At 38.1% G+C, this 7,750-nt stretch overlaps 1 pseudogene; it reads right to left on the bottom strand.

Moving 5' to 3' along the window:
• Positions 1-6,979: 6,979 nt before the first annotated feature.
• LOC118840683 lies at positions 6,980-7,240 on the bottom strand (annotated as a pseudogene).
• Positions 7,241-7,750: the final 510 nt, after the last annotated feature.

Consider the following 7,750-nt stretch of genomic DNA (forward strand, 5'->3'; position numbering starts at 1 on the left):
TAGTGACTTTATGAGAAATCAGGATATTATAAAACAGAACCAGAGGAATGAAAAAATGGAAGACAATGTGCAATATCTACTTGGAAAAACCACTGACCTGGAAAATAGATCCAGGAGAGATAATTTAAAAATTATTGGACTACCTGAAAGCCATGATCAAAAAAAGAGCCTAGATACCATCTTTCAGGAAATTATCAAAGAGAACTGCCCCGATATTCTAGAGCCACAGGGCAAAATAGAAATTGAAAGAATCCATCGATCACCTCCTCAAATAGATCCCAAAAAGAAATCTCCCAGGAATATTGTTGCCAAATTCCAGAGCTCCCAGATCAAGGAGAAAATACTGCAAGCAGCCAGAAAGAAACAATTTGAGTATTGTGGAAACCCAATCAGAATAACCCAAGATCTGGCAGCTTCTACATTAAGAGATCAAAGGGCTTGGAATGCGATATTCCGGAGGTCAATGGAGCTAGGATTAAAACCTAGAATCACCTACCCAGCAAAACTGAGTATCATGTTCCAAGGCAAAATATGGAGTTTCAATAAAATAGAGGACTTTCAAGCTTTCTCAGTGAAAAGACCAGAACTGAATGGAAAATTTGACTTTCAAACACAAGAATCAAGAGAAGCATGAAAAGGTAATCAAGAAACGGAAATTGCAAGGGACTTACTAAAGTTGAACTATTTTGTTTACATTTCTACATGGAAAGATGATGAGTATGATTCATGAGACCTCAGTATTAGGGTAGTTGAAGGGAATATGCATATATATATATATACATATATATACACGTATGTATATATGTATATATATGTTTATGTATATATATATAAGTGAATGTGTATGTATGTATCTATCTATGTGTATATGTATGTATGTATATGTATGTGTATATATATATGTGTTTATATGTATATATATATATATATATATGTAAAAGAGAGAGAGCAGACACAGGGTGAGTTGAAGATGAAGGGAAGATATCTAAAAGAAATAAAATGAAATTAAGGGATGAGAGAGTAACATACTGAGAGAGGGAGATAGGGAGAGATAGAATGGGGTGGATTATCTCGCATAAAGGTGGCAAGAGGAAGCAGTTCTATGGGAGGAGGGGAGAGGGCAGGTGAGGGGGGAATGAGTGAACTTTGCTCTCATCAGGTTTGGCCTGAGGGGGAATACCATACATACTCAGTTGGGTATCTTACCCCACAGGAAAGAAGAGGGAGGAAGATAAAAAAAAAAATAAAAGGCGGGGGGATGATGGAGGGGAGGGCAGATGGGGGTGGAGGTAATCAAAACAAACACTTTGGAAAGGGGACAGGGTCAAGGGAGAAAATTCAATAAAGCGGGATGGGTTGGGAAGGAGCAAAATGTAGTTAGCCTTTCACAACATGAGTATTGTGGAAGGGTTATACATAATAATACATGTGTGGCCTAGGTTGAATTGCTCAACTTCTTAGGGAGGGTGGGTGGGAAGGGAAGAGGGAAGAGAATTTGGAACTCAAAGTTTTAAAATCAGATGTTCAAAAACAAAATTTTTTTTATGTGCAACTAAAAAATAAGATACACAGGCAATGGGGTGTAGAAATTTATCTTGACCTACAAGAAAGGAAGGGAAAAGGGGATGAGAGGGGAGGGGGGTGATAGAGGGGAGGACTGACTGGGGAACAGGGCAACCAGAATATAAGCCATCTTGGAGTGGGGGGGAGGGTAGAAATGGGGAGAAAATTTGTAATTCAAACTGTTGTGAAAATCAATGCTGAAAACCAAATATGTTAAATAAATAAATTGCATTTAAAAAAAAGGTTCATATAATTATTACCAAAATCTGAATAAGAAAAACTCATTATCAATTCCCATCTTCTGGGTGTATATGTTAAATAAAAATTTTTCTTTTAAAATTTAAAAAAAAATAAAATAAAATAAAGGGCTGGAACAAAATCCATTATGCTTCAGCTGAATTAAAAAAAAAGGAAGGTATAGCAATCATGATCTCATATAAAGCAAAAGCAAAAATAGATCTAATTAAAAGAGGTAATCAGGGAAACTACATTTTGCTTACAGGCACCATAGACAATAAAGTAATAACAAAAAAATACAGCAAATTCTTTCTAATAAAAATTCATTTCTCAAATATTTAGGTAACTGAGTCAAATTTATAAAAAATTAAGAGCCATAACCCAATTAATAAATGGTCACATGATATTAATGGGCAGTTTTCAGAAGAATAAATCAAAGCTATCCCTTGTCATATTTTTTTTAAAAATGCTCCCAATCACTATTGATTATTTAAAGGCAAATTAAAAAAACTCTGAGGTAGCTCCACCCACCTATCAGGAATTACAAATACTGGAGGTAATGAAGGAAAAATAGGTATATTAATGAACTGTTGCTTGTGTTGTGAACCTGTCCAGCCATTGTGAAAAAAAAATGTTTGTAACTGTGCCCAAAGGACTATAAAACTGTATGTACTCTTCCACCTGGCAATATCATTATTAGGCCTATAACTCAAAGAGACCAAAGAAAAATGAAAAGGACCTATAAGTAATATATATATATAAACATATATATACATATATATGTATATATATACAGATACATGTATATATATACATATGTGTGTGTGTGTGTGTATACAGTAGTTATATTTGTGGTGACACAGAATTTAAAATTGAGATGATGTCCATCAGTTGGGGAATGGCTGAACAAGTTGTGGCATATGATTGTCATGAATTACTATTGTGCTATGAGAAATGATAAGCAGAATGGTTTCAGAAAAAACATTGGAAGACATGCATGAATTAATGAAAAATGAAGTGAGGAGAGCCAGGAGATCATGGCATACAGTAACAACAATATTGTAATGAATGTCAACTGTGAAAGACTTAGCTACTCTAATCAATACAATGGTCCAAGAAAATTCCAAAGGACTCATTATAAAAAAGTCCTATCAACCTCCTGAGAGAGAGCTGATGAGTTCTGAATGTGAATTGAAGTATACTTTTTTCACCTTCTTTATTTTTCTTGCTTTTATGATATAGCTAACATGAAAAATGTTTTGCATGATTTCACATGTATAATTGATGTCATATCACTTGCCTTCTCAGTGGGTTAAGGCAGGGTGGGAGCGAGGAATAGAATTTGGAATTTAAATTTTAAACAAAAGTGTTAAAAATAATTAATAAATCAGAAGAAAAATATAAGCTCCTTAAGGACAGAGACTATTTCACTTTTGTCTCTTTATCCCCAGTGGTTAGCAAAATGTCAGTCACATAATGACTGCTAAATAATTGATCTAACTTTAAGTCCTGACTATGCCACCAAATCACACTGTGAACTTCTCCTCTCTAAGATTTATTTTCTTCATCTGTGAAATGAGATGTGAACTAGCTGATTTCTCACTTCCTTTCCAGCTCAGACTTATAACATTCTATTCTTTTACATTCCTTATAATTTTAGGATCCTATAATTCACCTAAGTAATTCAAGAATTGTTATCTCTAGCTTACAGTTGGGGAATCTGAGACTTTAAAGGTCAGTGACTTGCCAAAAGTTATGTAATTTGTTAGCATATTCAGTGCTAAACCAGGATCTTATGGCTCTGTGTCCAGTTCCCTATCCAATATGATGCCAAGCACCTCCAAATGCTGTGATAAGCATGGGGCTAAAACAGCACACCACAGGCTCGGCCATAGGATCCAAATCTCCTCCTGACAATGCCCTTTTGAGGGTACATCAGTGGATCACTTATGGCAGTTGTTTATACCCTCAGGCTATGAACACTAAGCTCTAAGATGTTGTAGCAGAATATAAAGATAAGACTCGGTCCTTGTAAAGTTTCTCCTTATGCTTTTCTCTATTCCATCTTTATTCTTTCAATTGTTGCTTTTCCCTTGGCCCCCTTCTTTTCCTTGCCTCTCTAACTCTCTATCCTTATGTTTTGGGGTTTAAAAAATAACAATTAGGCTCAGTTGATGAAGCTGAAAAGTAAATAAATAACAGGTGCAAGCAGGAAGCAGATGGAATCCACGCTAGGCATCCTTCCCACTTAGCCTTGTGCAGGTTTATTTTCATCACTTGCTCCCTCCCTTTTCCTGAAGAAACCCAAATATTCCTCTAAACAGCGCTACTCTATTACCAAATCATTCTTCTTTTCCATTACAATCCTCTCCATTTCATCATAACCATCACACTGTCACTACCAAAGGCACAATGATGGCCATTATCATTCTCATCATCCTCACAACTATTGTCACAGCCATTATCTAATGACAATAGTAATAATATTAACAAATATTTATATACTGTATACTATGTACCAGGCACTGTGCCAAGTGCTTTATAATTATCTCACTTGATCCTCCCAGTAATTCTAGGAGGAAGATGCTATTATTATGCCTAATTTTACATATGAGGAGACTGAGGCAAATATGGGTTAAGTGACACTGCCCATATCTAGTATCTCAGGCTTGATTTGAACTCAGGTTTCCTGACTCCAGGCCTGGCACTCTATTCACTGTGCAATGTAGCTGCCCACATTTAATTATTCCCCTCTGACTAATTTTCATTACCGTTCGTAAGCCTCTAGTTTACAGCATGAAGGCAGCTAGGTGGCACAGTAGACAAAGCACTGGGCTTGGAATCAAATTCATCTTCATAAGTTCAAATCCAGCCTCAGATATTTACTATCTGTGTGACCCTGGGAAAGTCATTTAATCCTGTTTGCCTGAGCATCTCATGTGTAAAATGAGCTGAAGAAGGAAATGGCAAAGCATTCCAGTATCTTGGGTGATAAAACTCCAAATGGGGTCATGAAGAGTCAGACATGACTGAAACAACTCAACAACAACAATACACAACACCAAGAAGAAGTTTAGAGTAAAATTACAGAGCCAGAAGTCCAGGGAAAAAAGGGCAAACTGAGGAGAAATTGCATAAAGAGAGCAATCTTTTTTTTTTTTCAAAATGGGGAAATTATCATATTCCCATCAAAAATGTTTCCCTGTTTCTCATTCTCTTTGGTTCTCCTCTTCCCTCTAGCTTTCATATCTCTAAAAATGCCTGTTATAGAATCATAGATTTAGAGTTAGAAGGTGGTTTGATCCACCTATCTCCCATTTTACTGATTAAGAAACTGAAGCCAAGAAATATTGGCATTTCTCAATTGATTGAAGCTTGGCACCACAGAGAGAGAACTGGACTTGGATTATGTTCTTTTCTTTCCTTAAATAATTAACACAATAACACAGACCTGATCTGTGCTCACAATATGATCTGTTGTTCTGTCAACTCTTCTAGGAAGCTCCATCCTTGTCACTTCTCTTGTTACTAAGAATCTTCCGTGTCATGTTATCATTTCATGTCAAGGTCACAAAATCAGAGGAGTTTTGGTGAGGCTATCCCAGTTGTTATCCTACTTCACTGAAAATATTCCAAGCAGTTGTGTATACAACCAAATTCTTAATGCAGTGTTAAGCTATAAATCTGTATTAAGACTTTTGGGACATCTCATATATTCTATCTTCATGGAGCTAGGTTCGAAACTACTCTTGAAATTGCAACAGACCATGAACTTTCTAAGAGCAATAGAAGATGACTATGTAATCATCTTCATTCTCCTGTTGATCCCCACCTGCCCATTTGCTTCTATTATTGTTCTAAACCTAGATTTGCCATCCATCCTGTTACATCTGTCAGGGATCATTGAGAAATATAATAAATACTGATTTAATTACCCCACTGTGAAATTGGCAGCCCTGCTTGATAATCTGTCTAGCAGCCTCCCATGTCCAAAGGAATAATTTTTCAATGACCTTTGCTTCCTTTAAGAAGTGCAAATACTCAAGAGAGGACATTCATTTGATGATTATAAGGTGCGATGACAGCAGAATCATATGAAGCAGCCTGCAGTGGAATACCAGAGAAATATGGTAGGGTCCCATTATTTAATGTGTAGAAACTTTGGTTTTCTGCTGTTTTTCTTTTCAGAGTCCTGTATGGGTCATGGTGGTATTACATATCATGCCCATCTCCCTCTTGAGGGAGGAGAGAAATGGTAATACATCAGCATATCTCATTGGAAGCAAGGATACTAGCAGAGAGCTGAGTCCAACTCCCTTCCTACTCTCTCCACCATCACCCCACCCCCAAATCCCTGGATCACTGAGCTAAAGGACCAAATTTAATATGGACAAGAGCATAGCTTTTGGACCTTTCTTGAATTTATGTTCTAACAGTCCTAGCCCTAAAATGTGATTATTTGAAGAAGTGCCCAGTTGGGGAAAAAAAAAACATCAATTTTATGACAAGGAATTTGGAAATGTAAAACATGTGCCTTTGAGTTTTTTGGAGAGTCTGCTATTGCCACCTTGAAGTCATAGAAGGACTTGGTCTCAGTACAAAGAATGGTTTTTTGTAATTCTTTTTACATTTATTAATTAGCCCTTGTGGTAAATACAGTTTTCTGGGTTTCCAACGGGCCTTCCTGGGCCATACCAGGCCAAGCAAGAGCCTCCCTCCATCTCCAATCAAGGTGGAAAAGGCCCTTCTCCAATGTACAAGGCAACTCTGAGGCTGTCATCCTTTCATTTTGCAGAAGGGATGTCTGAGGACCCAAAAGGCTGGGCAGGAGAGCTAACCCTCAAGCAGGGAAGATGGAAGGTCCAAGAGACCCAGGAGGGGCTAAGGAAGGAAGACCTCAGTGAGGGAGACAGCATTTGGGTTGAGTTGGTGTAGGAAGGACCAGGAATCCAAGAGGAGTGTAATAGACCCAGAGAACAAAGAGACCTTGGACAAGGGGTCAGACACACACATACATACACACTTGGAGCAGGATCCAGGGGCATCCGTCTCAGCCCCAGCCCAACGGATGCAAGGATTCAGGGAAGAACCTGGGATCCAGAGGACATTTCAATCCTTCCCCTCATAAAGCATCGTGGGCAGGGATGGGGACAAGTCCCCTAAGCTCTGCCTTCAGGCCTCACTTTCCCAGGGCGGCCTTGATCTCTGCCATAATAAGCAGGTGTTTATCTGAGGAGTCCACAAAGCCATGTCCGGCCTTCTTGGAATGTACAAGCTTTCCAGCAACTATTACTTCATAGAAGTCGGAGACCTCCTGGGTCCCCTCGCCATTGACGTTCAGGAGGCCAGGAAATTCATCCTCTAGCTTCTTCTTCAGCAACAGATACTTGGGCTTGTAACCTCAGGCACCACAGTAAATCACATGAACTTTGAGCGCCATGGCTGGAGACCCGGCTTTGTCCAGGACCACTAGACCGCTGCAGGGTTAAAGAACGCCGGCGCCGCTTGCGTTCCAAATTCAAGAAATTTTTTTTTTTTAACAATTGAAATGGTAAAAAAAAATCACAATAAGTTAATTCTGCAGGTAGTAAATTCCTCATTATGAGAGTGATTCGAGCAGAGGATTTGTAATCACTTTCTAGAGACAATAAAGAAGCAATTCATATTTCAGCTAGGTATTAAGCAGGTAAAGGATTCCTTATTCCCATAGAGTTTGGAGTAGATGACTTCTATAGTGCTTCTCTACTTGAGAATTCATTGATGGTCCAGAAAGTCCCAAGCAGATAGATGGCCCACTAAAAGGGCTATTACTAAATTTGCCACAATTATATTCCAAGGAGGAGAAAAAAATAGAAGCATGAGTAAGAAACACATCTCTCTTATCCCCACCCCTGTTAAATGTTGAATTATTTTACAGTTGATAGTTCCCTAGATTCTTCGACCTTTAAAT

Source organism: Trichosurus vulpecula, chromosome 3 (genome assembly GCF_011100635.1).
Source record: "Trichosurus vulpecula isolate mTriVul1 chromosome 3, mTriVul1.pri, whole genome shotgun sequence".
Lineage (NCBI taxonomy): Eukaryota > Metazoa > Chordata > Mammalia > Diprotodontia > Phalangeridae > Trichosurus > Trichosurus vulpecula.